Raw genomic sequence first — 16,069 nt, forward strand, 5'->3', positions numbered from 1 at the left:
GAAAAAGAAAAAGAAACAGAAAGAAAGAAAGAAAGAAAGAAGAAAGAAAGAAAGAAAGAAGAAAGAAAGAAAGAAAGAAAGAAAGAAAGAAAGAAAGAAAGAAAGAAAGAAAGAAAGAAAAGAAAAAAAATCTAACCATAGGTGATTTTACCATAATATGGGTAGGGTAGCAGGTATCTTCAAAAGCACTGTGGTTCCTTTTCCTTTGGAGATACCCCTAAGAAATATGATGCTTTTGGTTCCTAGTGTTTGGGATCCTACAGGGATTCCTTGTTTCCCCTCATCTTCTCTCTCTGTCTTAACTCTTGAGGGAACAGCTAGTTCTTACTCTCCTTGTTTTTTACTGGTATAAAGACTCTCTACTTTCCTTGTAGTGTGGAAAAACAGCATAGCTTTTGGTGTCAGAAAGTCCTGAATTCAAATCTTGGTTCCATTCCTATTTAACTACATGATCTAAGGTACTGGAATTCTTTAATCCTTAATAGGTGTATTATGGATTGGATATGAGGTAATCCCAAAAGCTCATATGTTAGACAATTCAAGAATGTTCAGAGGTGAAGAAATTAGATTATGAGAGCTGTAACCTAATACATGAATTAATTTACTTGAATGGATTAACAGGGTATAACTATAGACAGGTAGGGTGTGTGCCTTGGGGCTTATATTTTGTCCCTGTGCCTCTGTCTCTGCTTCCCGACTGTTGTGTCCTGAACTGCTTTTCTTTTCCATGCCTTTTCACCATGATGCTGTGCCCCACCTTAGGTCCAGAGCTATGGAGTCAGCCAACTCTGGACCTAACCTCTGAAACCATGAACCTAAATACACATTTCTTCCTCTAAGTTGTTCTTGTCAGATCTTTTGGTCACAATGACGAAAAGCTGATTAAAACAAGGGATGTCAGGAAAATGAAGATAACAGAGTTCTACTCATAGAACTAGCACTATGGGCTCAATTACGTTTGTGCCCTCTCCCCGCCTTCTCTTTGTCTGATTACCATCACCACCTCCAAGGGTCCATTGAAAATTTGGAAATGGAGCGATTGGAAAGTCTGCAGGTCTGAGCACCATGGCCTCCCCACTGCAAATGGATGGACAAGAAGCTCCATGCTGGCCTTGAGCCACATACCCATCTCTTCTGAGGCTGCCATTTTAAGCCGCTCAGAAAACATTAGCTTTCAGGTTCCGGGCTGAGATGTTTCTCCATGGGTCTAATGATTTTCCATCCACTGCTCATTAGACTTGTTCCTATTTACATTGTCCCCCAGAGACAGAACCCACTGCACACTTTTCTCCATGGGATCCTTTCTCAAAGAGAGACCCTACCTCTTAGCAGTACTCTCCTCTCACAATACTCTACTTAGGGTTCATCTTTACCTCACTCCAGCCTGTTCCTGTGATTATGAAATGCTTGCCTGTGGAGCCTGTTGAAATGCATTCATAATGCAACATTATTTCTCAGATAAAATTTCCAGGGGAAATGAGAGTCTTGGCAGGGTTGGTACTCTGTATTTATGATCCTTGGGCATCGAAGAGCTTTTTGAAGGTTTTCTTTATCTGTACTCAAACTGGGGAAGGAAGGAAGCACAGCGGTGGCATGGGGTGCTGGGGACAATGATGATAGGGGAGTCGGAGCACCTGGGTCTACACTTGTCATCTACCAGCCAGCCAAGAGACTGTGTGACCAGGAGCAGACTTGATGAGTGTTGGCTTTTTAACATTCTTCCTTCTGCCATGCCTAGGATTCTCTGCCTTTCTGATGTCTCCTTCCTTGTTTTCTACATGGTCCTTACCCCAGAATTTTATCCTGTGCCCTCATCTCTTCTCTATTCACTCCCTGTGTTTGCTTCTCCACTGCTGTGGCTCCAACTGCTGCCCGCTCCCCAAGGATGGCTCCTCAGTCTATAACTATGGCTAAAACTTTCAGCCATCTGAAAATCCAGCTTCACCTCCAATGGGACAGCTTGCAGGTACCTTAAAGTCAACGTGCCCATGGTTGCACATGTGATCCTCCCTACCAGCCCACTCTTTCCTTTAGGTGTCCATCTTGTTCTCTAGCACCATCTTCTTTGCAGGAACAACAGGCCAGCAATCTTGCAAATGTTCTGTTAGTCCCTTCTGCGGAATGCCATTGGTATCTGCCCATTGTCCTCCAAGATCTGACTCCCAGGGAGGCTTCTGCCTTTACCTACTCTCTTCCAGCACTCTCTTCTCAAATCCCTCTGACCCACATCATCTCGTCTATTCCCAAATGAAGCCTGGCTATAAAATTCTCCCTGCTGCTATAAAATGGAAAGACTTAGAGAAGATGATCTCCTATCATTATTATTATTGTTATTATTATTATTTTGTGGAATTGAGGATTGAATCCAGGGTCTTGAGCATGTAGGCAAGCACTCTACCATTGAGTTACATCCCTATCCCTGAGAAGATGATTTCTGAAGGTCCTTCTAGTCCTGTGTCTTTTTTTAATTAATTTTTTAATTTATTCTAATTTGTTGTACATGACAGTAGAATGCATTTATACATTTTGATATATCATACATAAATGGAGTGTAATCTCTTATTTTTCCGATTATACGTAATGTAGGATCATATCGGTCATGCAATCATACATGCACATGAGGTAATAATGTCTGTTTCACTCCACTATCATTCCTACCCACATATCCCTTCCCCTCCCTTCACTCCCTTATCAGTCTTTAGTTCAATAATAATCCACCTATCTCCCTTGTTATTGTCAAAATTGCTCAATAGAGGCTTGCCTCTGGGTTCTTTCCACCTTGACAAGTCAACCTTTCAATAATTTCCAGAGAATGTTCCCACACTTAAGAAAATACTGCTGCCTGCTCTCTGGCCTCAGCACTTCCTGACATCCTCTCAATTCTCAAGGTGACCTCAATTTTGGGCAGTTCCTCACTCACCAGGCGCTTCTCAAGTCTCAGTCCTGAGTCTTTTTTTTTTTTTTTTTCCTGGTTGCTACCATTTTTCTCCTTCTCTCTCTTTCCTACTCTTGTCCTTTCCTCTTCCCTCTCTTTCCAAAGGTGTCTTCCTCCTTCTTCAAGGTACAGACCAAACTCATGCTCTGCAATACCCCCACCTGGGCACTAAGATTGGTGCCTCCAGCTTCACATCACTTGAGCTGTGTGAAGGGCATTTGCACGTCTACCTCTGTATTCTGGGCCCCTATTCATCCTGACTTTGCATTACCAGAGCCCAGTCAAGGCTTGCACAAAATTCAAGTTCAACCATATTGTGTTTAAATGGCTTCCCAAATGTATTAAATAACATCTAATTGCTTTATTTGGCGTTTAAGACTGTTTCCACTAGAAAGCCATCAAATCGTTAGCTTGTTTTCCTTAAAGTACACTTACCTTCAGTCAGTGGCACCATTCCAAAATCAGGCCTTGACCATGCACATCACCATGGTGGGACTTCTGCTCTCCAAACTGTACCCCATCTCACACCCACTGTCTTGAACCCTATCTGTTTTTTAAAGCAAAGTGAACGTCACTTTTTTCTTTGCTACTCTGGGTCCAGGAGTGACCTTCCTAAGAGTCCCATGGCTCTTTGAATTACTTTCATGGTTCTTAGTTCTGGGCGTTGTCACAAAGTGATGTGGTCAATGGTCCATCTGTAAATACTTGCTCTTCAGGGTCACCCTGACTTCGTACAGGGTCCCACTGAAGTTGTACTTATTATACACATCATGGGCATCTTCATGCTCTCTCCCAGTGATGGTCCATGAGTATTTTTAAATTACTCACCCATATCCTCTCCCTCCTCACTATCACCTGGACTGCCTCACCTCCCACCTGGAGTGCAGCAGTCATCTCTTCTCTGGTCCTCCTTCCATTGCAGTCAGCCTAACCCTTAACTTTACAAACCTGACAAAATCATGTCCCTGCTTAAAACCCTTCATGACTCCCCATTGCTCTTGGGATAAATGCCCAAACCCCTCTCAGCCTTCCCTCCAGCCCCATCCCTGTGCTCCCTTGCTCTTTGCTGTCCTGTAGGGAAGCCCTGCTAAGTGTTCTGTGTTCCTTCCCACTCCAGAGCTGGACCCAGGAGCCTCCTCTGTAGAGAACACTCTCTCTTCAGCTTTCTCATGGGTCCAGTGGACCTTATTCATCCTATTTATCTCAACTCAAACACCTTTTCTTCTCAGGATTCCACTGCTACATCAGCTCCCCTGATCATACACTCCGCACTAGTCCAGTTGGCCAACCTCCTGGAATAAGTATTTGGGAGAGAGGTTGTATCTCTATTTTCCACTGTCCTCTTCTCTGCCTTCCTCCCAGGTATATGAACTTTGCTCTGTCCAGCAGAGAGTAGGTGCACAGTCCAGATCTGCTGAGTGGATGCTGACATGCATGTGTCACCCTTGGGACAGCCTGGGAGCAGCTATGGGCAAGGGGCTGTATCTTATTCATCTTGCTGGGAGCAGGAAGCTGTGTATGAGACCATCTGTATCTGTGTGAATAAGTGCATGTCCAGAGTTTCAATCAGCATCTATGAAAAAATGTCAAGGCCCATGTACAGACCTTCAAGAAGCAAATTGCAGAAGCTGTTTGGGGTCAAAGCCCATGTGAGCAGAAATTAGTAAAGTAGAGCTTAGGTTTCCTTTGCATGTTGCCTTGAAAATTTTTCCTGGGTTGGGTTTGTTATGAAGGTGTTTGGGAGGTGAGGGCTCTAAAAACCCAGCCTTTTTCTTTGGATATATGTTTGCATTTCTTAAATGTACAGCTTTTCAGGTTGTAAATTATTTGAACATGGGGACTGTATTTTATCTATCTTCCTTTCCTTTGCTCCCATGACAACTTTTGAAAAATAGTAGAAGTTTTGTCGATGTTTGTTGAATTGGATGGAATTTATCATAATCACAGCCAAAACCCTGGAAAGATGCATTCATTCATTCAACATTCACTGCAAACCTTCATTCCTTCATTCCTATTCCTTCATCCACTCACTCATTCGACGTTTAGTCATCAATTACCAGGCAGTGGGGTTACATTTGTGAAGAAGGCAGACAAGTTTCTGTTTTACCTGGAGTTTCCAGTATAAAGGACTTGGGAAAGGTCAGGGTGCCAGGGAAACCCAGAGAAGGAGAAATGAGTACAGACCTGGGAATGCAATTAGTGGGAAGGCTTCCTGGAGGAAGTGACTTCCAAAGGAGATTTGACAGATGAAGAGCAGTCAGCAAAGAGCAGGTCACAAGCACCCAACACAGAGAGTAGTTTGGGTAGAGAAACTGTTGTGTGGTTGGAGGATTTTCCCCTTAGGAGTGAAGAGGGTGAGTGGAGGTGAGGGATAATTAGGTGGCCCTGTGTGAGTCCTTGCACTTTAATAAACTCTTTCCTATCGACCCTTCAGGGTGGCCCTATGAGGCAAAAAAATAATCATTTTTGATTTTTTCAATAAGGCTCAGGACAATTCAGCAGCTCAAGGAAGTTTGCCCAGCTGGTAAGGAGAGGGACCACGTTTCAAATCTATGGCCTGGATCTTTCCTATCCCTGACTCATCCACCTCCAGAATCTGGACTGTAGAGGAGGAAAGATGTCCATGCTGGATAGACTTTAGGATCAGAAAGTCAGTGCATCTCCAATGATATGGACATAAGGCACCTTCCTCTGGCCTCCACCGTAATTAGGACCTGCTGCGTGCTGCCCAGTTGGGCTGGGAATGGGAGCTAGAAAGGCCACCTCTGCAGACAGCACTTTTGGCCACAGAGTGTGTTAAACTCTTGTCTTAACAGTATTCAAATGAGGCCTCCAACTGGTTGTGCTCAGGGCCAACACCTGGCTGCCCAATTTGGAAGCTCCACAGGCCCGAGGAGCATGAAGGCTTCATTATGTAATTAGGTCTTTGGAAAATGAGCTATTATTCCTCAACACTGCAATCAGAGGGTTTGATGCAGCTCAGGGATCCCAGGCGATGTGGGCTGTGTATGTGTCTCTGCCGATTGTTGCTCCTGCTGCTGCTGCATGAAGATTGTCACAGAGCAAGGCATTTCCAGCGTGGACCAGCCTCTGCAAAGAGGGAGAGGGCCTTCTTTATCTTCCACTAGGGAACAGCTTGGGGGTTGGGGACAATTAAGTGCAATGGTTCTCAAACTGCAGTGTGCATCAGAACTGCTGGAAAAATTGTTAAAACACAGCCTGGGCCTGGGGATGTCACTCATCAATAGAGCTCTAACCTGTCAGGTACAAGGCCCTGGGTTCAGCACCACAAAAACAAAACAACAACAATCCAAAAACTCAGGTTGGGCCACACCCCCAGAGTTCCAGATAGAGTGGGACTGAGTTGGGACCTGAGAATTTGCATGTCTAACAAGTTCCTGGATGCTGATCTGGATACTACCCTTTGAGAATCACTCTCCAGAGTGAATTGAGGCACCTGACCTCCAGCTTCCTCAGGAAGACTCTCCCTTCCAGCTCCCTTCAGTCGGAGCTGAGTCCCTCACTCCTCACGGGTGCATGGGGTACACCCTGGAGCTGCACAATTTGAAGAGGAATGAGGAGGACTGGTGTTCTTATTCCTGTTTTTCAGGTTAGGAAGCTGAAGCCCAGTTTCCAAAGGCTTAGACATGGCAGAACTGGGGCAAACATGGAAGTCTTCTGTTGCACTTTGTGTTGCTTGCCAGGCTTAAATTTGCAGTTGTTCATTTCCTTTATCTCCAAGTAGTGGGCACCACTATCTAGACTTCCAAGTCTCTATTCTTATCGTTTTCCTGAGTACCCAGCTAGACTAAATTTCCCACCCTCTCTCTAGGTGCCACCAATTTCTCTTTGGTGGACACAAAGAAGTAGGAGTGTCCCCATGTGTGTTGTTTTATCTCACTCCTGTGTATGACATGTTACTTCTAGGGTGCCTCAGGAACTCATGACTACCTGGGTCCCTGAGTATGCATGTGGAGGAGAGCCATCTGTGAGCTGAACCACTGCCTGGAATGTTACATAATAAACTTTCATTGCCTTAGACACTGAAATGTTGGGGTCTATTTGTTATGGCAGCCTGATCTGCGCTCATTCCTACGATGAATTCCTTAAAGTTTAAGTATGTCTTTAGGACCACCTGCAATAGAATCACTGACTTTCAAAACCACAAATACCTAGGCTTCATCACATTCCTATCCCTACCTAAAGGGATTGCTTGGTTGCAGCTTCTGGTGAGCTATATTTTAACAGGTATCCCAGGTAGATGTTATGCCCACTAACATTTGACAGCCATATACATCTTAGATCTGCAGTCTGTAAATGATGGCTTGCAGCCAAATGTGGCCTGTCACCTGATTTGTATAACTTGTGAGCCAAGAATGGATTTTATATTTTTAAATTTTTTTTTTTTTATAAAAGAGTATAGTATTTTCTGATGTGTGAAAAGTTTGCTGGAATCCTGCCAAATTCATTTGCTTATGTAGCGTCTTTGGCTGCTTTTGCATCTAGTGGCAGAGTTGGATAGTTGTGACAGGGACCATATGGTTGGCACAGTCTAAAATACCTACTCATGGTCCTGTAGAAAAGAAGGTTGCTGACCTATGTTCTGGATCCTAAAACTCCACTTTAGAAGGTGTATCCTGATGAACGATACAATTAGCAACATCTCATAACCTGAGGACTTAAGAGTCTCTGTTGACAAGGACAGATGTTAGTGTACTTCATTTATTTATTCATTCTTATAGTAATTGTTTGTTGGATGCTTTCAAAGTGCTAGGTGGGGCACTGGGAATCTGATAGGTGAAGAATACATAACCTTGGTGATACTTTATTCATTACAGTGAAACTTATTACTAAACATAAGGCTGAATAAGAACTAATCTCTAATTACTGTATAACAGTGTTACATTGTACTGCACAGGGATTTTTTTTGTAGAAGGCATTAACCAAAAGGGTTCCCACTTGGAGAGGAGTACAACTATTGAAGACCCTTCATTTATAAGGCATTGAAAATAGTAAAGTTTGAATTCAAAGCTATTGTACACAGAGAGTCAGAGAACTCTTTCCAATTTTTTTTTTTCAAGATGGAACAATGTGATCCAGTAGGAAAGGCAAAATTGCCTCATAGGATAATACCTAACAGTGATAGCAGAAGAGGAAGAGGGTCTGGAACTTATCTGAAAGAGAAATGACAAGGATATATTTGAACAGCATGGCCCTGGCCATCTAGCAAGCTCAATGCTCCATTGGCAAGAAGGGAACAAATTGGTCACCTGAGAAGTTTGAGTAGATGTGAAGGGGCTGCCCATGGGGGTAGAGCTAACTCCAATATGGTCCAAACAGAAATTAATTTCCAAAGGGCCCAGTTGGGTTGAAGTGTAGGGACATTGGAAGGGGTTTCTAGGGAGTACTGACTCTCAGTATCAGGTAGGGTTCAGATTTTAGGTCAAAGAGATAAATCTAAGTCAATAAAAGGAATTTTTAAAACAGGATCCCATTTTAGAAAAGAGTCAAATGATAACAAACCAAAGATATCAGCCCCCAACCCACCTACTTGATCTAGGGTGCAGGGCTAAGCTCTAGCTTTCGTGGAGGCAGCTAAAAGTCAAATGAACCAGGGAAAGTTCAGACAAGCAGCAGAGACCAAGGAGGAATGTTCAGAGTTCAAGAGCTATCTAGAAACTGATTCTCATCCATGCATCAAAAACTGCTCCCTCTAAGCCTGGTATAGCCAGCCATCTGACAAAGTTCTAGCTGAACATACATAAGGAAAGTCATTCAGGACTCTTCTAGAAAAGCTCCTTAAAGAGAGGTGACTTAAGTGGACACAGCACATCTTTGCCCTCCCTTCCTGCTGCCTCCCAGATTACAGATGTGATGGGTGATGCTCCAGCATCCATGTTGGGCCATGAAATGACTTTGAGAATGGAAGTGCATCTGGAGTAATGGGACTGAACTATAGAACTCCAAGTTTCTGTTATAGTTTGGATATGAAGTATCGCCCACTAAGCTCACATGATAGACAATGCAGGAATGTTCAGAGGTGAAATGGCTATATTATGAGAGCTATACCTAATCAGTGGATTAATCCATTTGATAGAATAATAATTTGAAAGGACCTCTGTACTAGGTAGTAACTGTAATCAGTTGAGGTGTGGCTGGAGGAAATAGGCCTCCAAGGGCGCGGTCTGGGGGACTCTATCTTGTCTTCAGCCCCACACCCTGGGATTCATTCTCTCTCTCTCTCTCTCTCTCCTTCCTGGCCACCGTAACTGAGTGGTTCTCCTACACCTTCTGCCATGATGTTCTGTCTCACCTCAGACACAGTAATGGATCTAGCCAACCATGAACTGAACCTCTGAAACCATGAGCCCAAAATAAACTTTTCCTCCTCTAAGTCGTTCTTGTCAGGTATTGTGGTCACGGTGATGCAAAACTTAATAACACAGTGTCTTTACCATGAAGCAGTCACACCAAATTTGGATATGCCTATCTCTAGACTTCTTTGTTACATGAAAATCACATTCCAGCCTGTTGGAGACACTTACTAGGGATTTTCTGGCATACGGAGCTGAATTTTCTCCTAATGGATACACCCTCCCATCCAGGAGCCTTTCCCAGCGTGTGACATATGTGTCACTCCTAGTAGACAAGACTGCTTTAGATAGCACCAACTCAGACAAACATGGGTCTGTGATTATGTATTCATTTAAATGTATACTAGAGAAAATAGAGCCAGCACTTCAGAGTTGTGATTTCATGGGTAAAAACTCTGGTTGGTATTTCTATTTAAAAAGTAAGTCAATTTAAAATAGATGGTGGAATAAATAATAGAGCAACCAACTTGCAGAAATGGCAGCAGTCGCGAAGGTAGACTTGGAATGGCTGCGTGTTGGTAAGCAGTGCCAGAGGGAACGAAGGGGAAACTGGACCTGCCTCATTTGGAAGAATCAGTGCTTACCTCGCCCACAGTGGGTGCTCAATAAATGCCTGTGGAGTGAGTGACAAACATGTGCAACTGTCTCCCTGGATAGGCTCCAGCGTCTCCCAGAAACCCCCTCGGCTCTGCTAATAGTCCACCTCCTCACCTCCGGACCAGAGACCCTAAACTCTTTCCTCGTACATTTTTCCAAATTTCCTAATATGCAATTTCTCTTTTCAAAGCACAAGGCAGTCACCTGATCCCAAGGCTTTTATCTTTCAGCTTTTATTAAATGGAGCTTTTAGCCTCTGCCATTTTACAATCCTGCACTGGTCTCTTTCTTGCGCTGGCTCATTGGTTGGGCCCCATTTCGTGTGGTTGAAATAAAAGGAAACTGCCTCCCATATAGAAGATCTATGGCTGCTTGTTTCTCTTGAGCTTAAATATATTTATCACTGGGCCATATGGAGCCCCAACCAGAACTTGTCTCCTAGGGATGTGGAGGAAAGAGGAATTCCCTTGCTTTTGAGGATCTCAGCTCATACCAGGGACCTCCCACTATAAAGCTCCACTTCATCGGTGGTGGGGGGTGGATTTGGGATTGCCCCAAATCCAGCAAAAGAGCAGCGATCCTGTGCTGGGGATGTGGACCACGTTACAGGGTTCCAAGTGCTTTGCAATCTCTAACCCGAGTCTCTGCCTGCATGAGTAGGGACTCTTGTAGCCATAGGTCTTTTGGGCTTACCAGGCATGGTCTGGGTCTTCTGCTCACTTACTGTTATAAAAACCTGCAAAATGCTGGAAGAATCTGTAAAGACGGAGGCCTCTTTACAGCCTTGAACGGAGGGTCTGTGGGACAGGGAAGTGGGGATAGTGCACGCTGTATTTTCACTCAGATGGAGTTCAGTTATGGGAACTGGGTTGAGAGGATGAAAGCGGAGTCCATGTGGGAGGTGGAGAAAAAGAAATGGCTTAAAGGACCAACACAAGGGTCCTGACGGGAAGACTGAGACCACTGAGAGCCAACTGAGGCAGGGCGAGGGAAGGGGCTTGTACAAGTGGTTCTGAGTATGAGGGTAGGGTTGTGGTCTGGGGAGTAAAAGCCAAACAGCTTAACGCTTCTGTGACCTGAGGTTAGCTCCTTTGGCACACGTGGGAGGACACTTCAACAACTGACTTCTAGACATCTGACTTTTCAGTGGTGGAATCTGTCCTCACCACCCATTGGTGGTGCTTGGCCTATTCATTGTGATAATCCCTGGCATCGTATGTGAGTCTTGTGGAGGCAAGGCCAGCATGATATTCCCATTTTATAGGTGAAATGACTGAGGTTTGGAGAGTCTTTCCCAAAGTTATACTAATCATGAAGAGCAGAACCTGGTCCGGATGCCAGACCTCCAGTGTCCAAGGGCAGGGTGCTTTCTATCAGCCCCGTGCCTCTGCAATTGCTGCTTCACACGGTGAGGCCTTGGGAATGGTTTCCAATCTCGCTAAGGTAATAATATCCCTTTCCTTCTGGCACCTGCCCCTAGGTTTTTCCTTCGCGTATCTCACATCTCCAGTGGGTCTTCACCTTCTTGAGCTCTCTCTTCTCCTTGACCTTCACTTGGCTTTGCTGTCCCCTAATACCTTCCTTGTTTCTCTCTTTCTCTTTTAGACAACTACCTCTGAGAGGAGGGTTTAGGGGTTGGTGCTAGTTCTGCTCGGGTTACATCTCACATAGTTGGGAGTAGAGGCCACTTTTTTTTTTTTTTTTCCCATCTTTTTTTCTCTGTGTTGGCTGAGTGTCAGGTTCTGTGGGTGATGCAAGAGGAAACAGGAACAACTAGGGGGACCTCAGGAATAATCCCCAGTCTTGCCTGGGCTCTGGACCCTTGGACAGGTAGTGAAAGATCTCATCTCTCTTCTCTCCAAGTGTCCTTGTTCTCATGCACCCAAGTGCAGCACAGGATTCAAGGGCTTCTTGAACTCTCTGAAGGCTATTTGGTGAAGCTCTAGTGGGCCAGGGAACCTGTAGGAAGGAGTGGAGGTGGGGACCAGGACACTGTAATTCAGTCAGACGCAGAGAGGAAGGGGAGGCAGGAGCTGGAAGGGCAACTGGGTGCTGCCAGAATGAAACCAGGGCAGTCAGAGTGCCAGGCAAGCTTGGGCAATGCTGGGGAGGGAGCCTGGTGAAAAGGCCCCAGTTCAAAGGGAGGCGAGGAGGCCGCCTTGCAGGGAAGAGGGCACTTTATCTCAGGAGTGGCAGTTTCTCACCTTGGAAATAATCAGGTAATTTTCCTCACAGGGTCATGGGAAGTTGATCAGATAAGGTCCAGAGAGCCCTTACCACCCCCTTTCTCCACCTGATCTTGTTGTCCCTCCAGGGTGGGACATTGCTTGTTCCCACCATATCCCTAACATCCAGCACAGTGCCCGACACAGAACAGGTGCACTCTAAATACATTTGCATATTAACACCAGAGTAGGCTCTTTTTGAGCTTCTACTGAATAAGCAAAGAAAGGGAGGAGACCCATGTTCCTGGATAGGCAGAACTAATGTCAAAATGGCCACGCCAACAAATGTGTTATATGGGTTCAATGCAATCCCCATCAAAATACCAATGACATTGTTCACAGAACTTGAGAAAGCGGTAGTAAAAGTCATTTGGAAGAGTAAGAGACCCACAGCAGCCGAAACAATCCTGAACAAGAGGAGCGATGCTGGAGGCATCACAAGACCCGATCTCAAATTACACTACAGAGCCACAGTAACAAGCTCAGCATGCTACTGGCACCCAAAGGGACAGGAAGATCAATGGAATAGAAGACACAGAGACAAACCCAAATAAATACAGTTATCTGATGGTAGTCAAAGGTACCAAAGCATTTGTCAGAGAAAAGATAGCCTGTTCAACAATGGTGCTGGGAAAACTGGAAATCCGTATGTAGAAGAACTCAACTTGACCCCTGTCTCTCACCCTGTCCAAATGTCAATTAGACCAGAAACCCTGCAACTACTAGAAGAAAATGTAGGCCCAATACTCTAACATGTCGGCATAGGAACTGACTTTCTTAACAAGACTGCTTAAGTGCAAGAAATAAAACCAAAAATCACCAAGTGGGATAGCATCAACTTTAAAGCTCCTGCACAGCAAATTAAGAGCATGAAGACAGAGCCTACAGAATGGGGGAAGATCTTTACCACCTGCTCCTCAGACAGTGCATTAGTATCCACAATATATAAAGAACTGAAAAATCTTAACATTAAAAAATCCAATTAATAAGTGGGCAAAAGAATTAAACAGACCTTCTCAAAAGAGGAAATACAAATGACCAAAAAATACATTAAAAAGTTCAACATCTCTATCAATTAGGGAAAAATAAACTACATTGAAATTTCCTTTCATTCTAGTCATAATGACCATTATCAAGAATATAAATAATAGTGTTGGTGAGGATGTTGGGGGAAAGGTACACTCATAGATTGTTGGTGGGACTGCAAATTATTGCAACCACTCTGAAAAGCAGTATGGAGATCTCTCAAAAAAACAAAACAAAGCAAAACAAAACACCAACAAAAACCTAGGAATGGAACCACCATACGACCCAGCTATCCCATCCCTCAGTATATATCTAAAAGATTTAAAATCAGCATACTACCATGATGCAGCCACATCAATGTTTATATCAGCACAATTCATATTAGCCAAGCTATGGAACCAACCTAGGGGCCCTTCAACAGAAGAATGGGTAAGGAAAATGGGATATGTATACACAATGGAATATTACTTAGTCATAAAGAAAATGGGATTATGACATTTGGCAGTAAATGGATGGAACTGGAGACTATCACACTAAAGTGAAATAAGCCAGACCCAGAAAGTCAAAGGTCAAATGTCTTTGATATGCAGAAACTAGTTCAAGAGAGAGAGAGAGAGAGAGAAAGAGAACGAGAGAGAGAGAGAGAGAGAGCAGAAAGGTTGAGAGAGAAAAGAAATGGGAAAGAGAGAGAGGAAAGAAATGAGGAAAGAAATTAAAATATAAGAAAGATCAATGGAATAGAAGAAGGGTAGGGGTGGAAGGGAGGAGGGATGGGATAAGGCAGAACAGTGGAATGAATCTGACCTAACTTTCCTGTGTACATATATGAATACACCACAGTGCGTCTCACTGTGATGTATATCCACAAGACACAAAAAAAAAAAAAAAAAAAACAAAACAAAACAAAAAAAAAAAAAACTACAATAGCAGAATGATCAGTAGAATAGAGGGACAGGAACAGGGGAGGGAGAAGGAGAGGAGAAAGGACGGACTGGGGACTGAATTAGAAGAAAATGTAATGATTATGTCAAAATGACTCCTAATGTTATATATAACTACTAGGAACCATAAAACTGAAAAAAAAAAAAAAAAAAAAAAAGGAGGAAGTGACTTGATACTATCCCAAGGGGTGCTGGACAGCTTTAGATTTTCCCACCTCACATAAATAGATCCCTTAAAACTGAATGTGTACATAAATAGAAGATTGATAAGAAAAACCTCCTATTCCCCTAATGACTTTGATGATAGAGACCCATTGCTTCCACTTCCTCTGGGTTTAAAATCAGTAGTTGCCTACTCTATTTGCCCCTAAGTATTTTTTCCCTATACAAGAAGAAATGCCCAGAAGACCAGCTCTTAAATGCACCAATAATGATGGGGAGGTGGGCGGGGAGATCACTAGTGAAACTTCCCATTTAAAAAAAAAATGTTTATTTTCATTTTTACACACTGCATTTTGATTCATTTTATATAAATGGGGCACAACTTTTCTTTTCTATGGTTGTGCATGATGTAGATTCACACCATTCGTGTAATCATACCTGTACCTAGGGTAATGATGTCTGTCTCATTCCACTCTCATTTCCCAAGCGGAGAGTCTTCAAATGTCTCAAATGACTCCCACACAGAGACAGGGGAGGCAGGAGGAGCCTGCACCCAGGTTCCCAGCTATAGGAAATGTGGCTTAAAAGGTTAAATGACCTGCCCAAGGTGGCACAGCAAGTTCACTGCAGAGTAGGTGGCTCTGAACTTTCTGTTGGTGGCTGCACGTGAATGTGAGAGAATGACTGAGGTTTTGTTCAACAGGGGTGACTCACCGTGTAAAGCATCCTCCCCTCTGTGCCCCACCCCTCCCCAGGCTGGTGTTTACAGGATGACAGCGGCTGGACGCATCTGGGTCAAAATCCCACTCCTGTCCTCTGAGCTGTGTGGGCACCAATGTCTGTATCTCTCTGACCCCATCCTGGTCTGCTTGGTCTCCACTTGTAGGTCAGTTGGGCCCCGCTCTGGGAGCTGAGCATTGGGAAATTAAAAAAAAAAAAAGAAAAGAAAAACCAGAGAAAAGTTACCACGGCAACAGGGGAGCAGTGGCTGCTCTCTAAGGTGATCTATGGCTCCACACACGTCGGAGGGTTTGCATGTTTGCTTCCCATCTGGGCTCTGCCAGCCTCCCAGTGTGCGGTGCGGTATGCAGTGTGCGTTGGGGGAATGTTAATGTCACTCCTCTTGCCCTCTCCTGTGGCAGCCACCTGGGTTTGGCTACCACCTGCTGCCAGCCTCCCTAGCAAATGGCCAGAGGCAGTCTGGGAACCTGCTTTGGTTTTCAGCATTCTTTTCTCACTGGATAATAGCCAGGTCACATCTTGGAGCTGGGAGGGGTCACTGAACTCTTTCTAGCCCAATACGCTCATTTGACCTGTAGGGAAACAGGCTCAGAGAGGGATTGCAATTTGCTGGAAAAAAAAAAAAAATGCATGCTATGTATGAGGACCGGAACTGGAGCTCACTGGCTGTGCTCTTTCTGCAGCATTCTTTTGCTTTCCTGATGGAGGCAGAAGGGCCACCTAGAGGCAAGTTACCTAACTGAGAGAAAGAGGCCAAGTCACTCCCTTCTCTGGGCCTTGACTTCCTACTTGGATAAATGAAGGGTTGGACCCCATAGTCTGTAATTCTCTGCACTGTTTACAGAAATGATATAACCTTTTGGGTGGCTCCTAAATGGGTCAAAATGGAGCTTCCAACCACAAACCAATGATTCTGCTAATTTTTCTTGGTCTCTATAGGAGTAATGGTGGTTTTTAGGAGCTGCTCAGTGGCTTAGCCATGCAATCCCTTTCTCACAGTGTCTAAGTCCTGCAGCCGTCTTCTTAATGACTTTTCCTGCCTCCAACCCAACTCCCCAGACAAGTGTC

This window comes from Sciurus vulgaris, assembly GCF_902686455.1.
Source record: "Sciurus vulgaris genome assembly, chromosome: 3".
Lineage (NCBI taxonomy): Eukaryota > Metazoa > Chordata > Mammalia > Rodentia > Sciuridae > Sciurus > Sciurus vulgaris.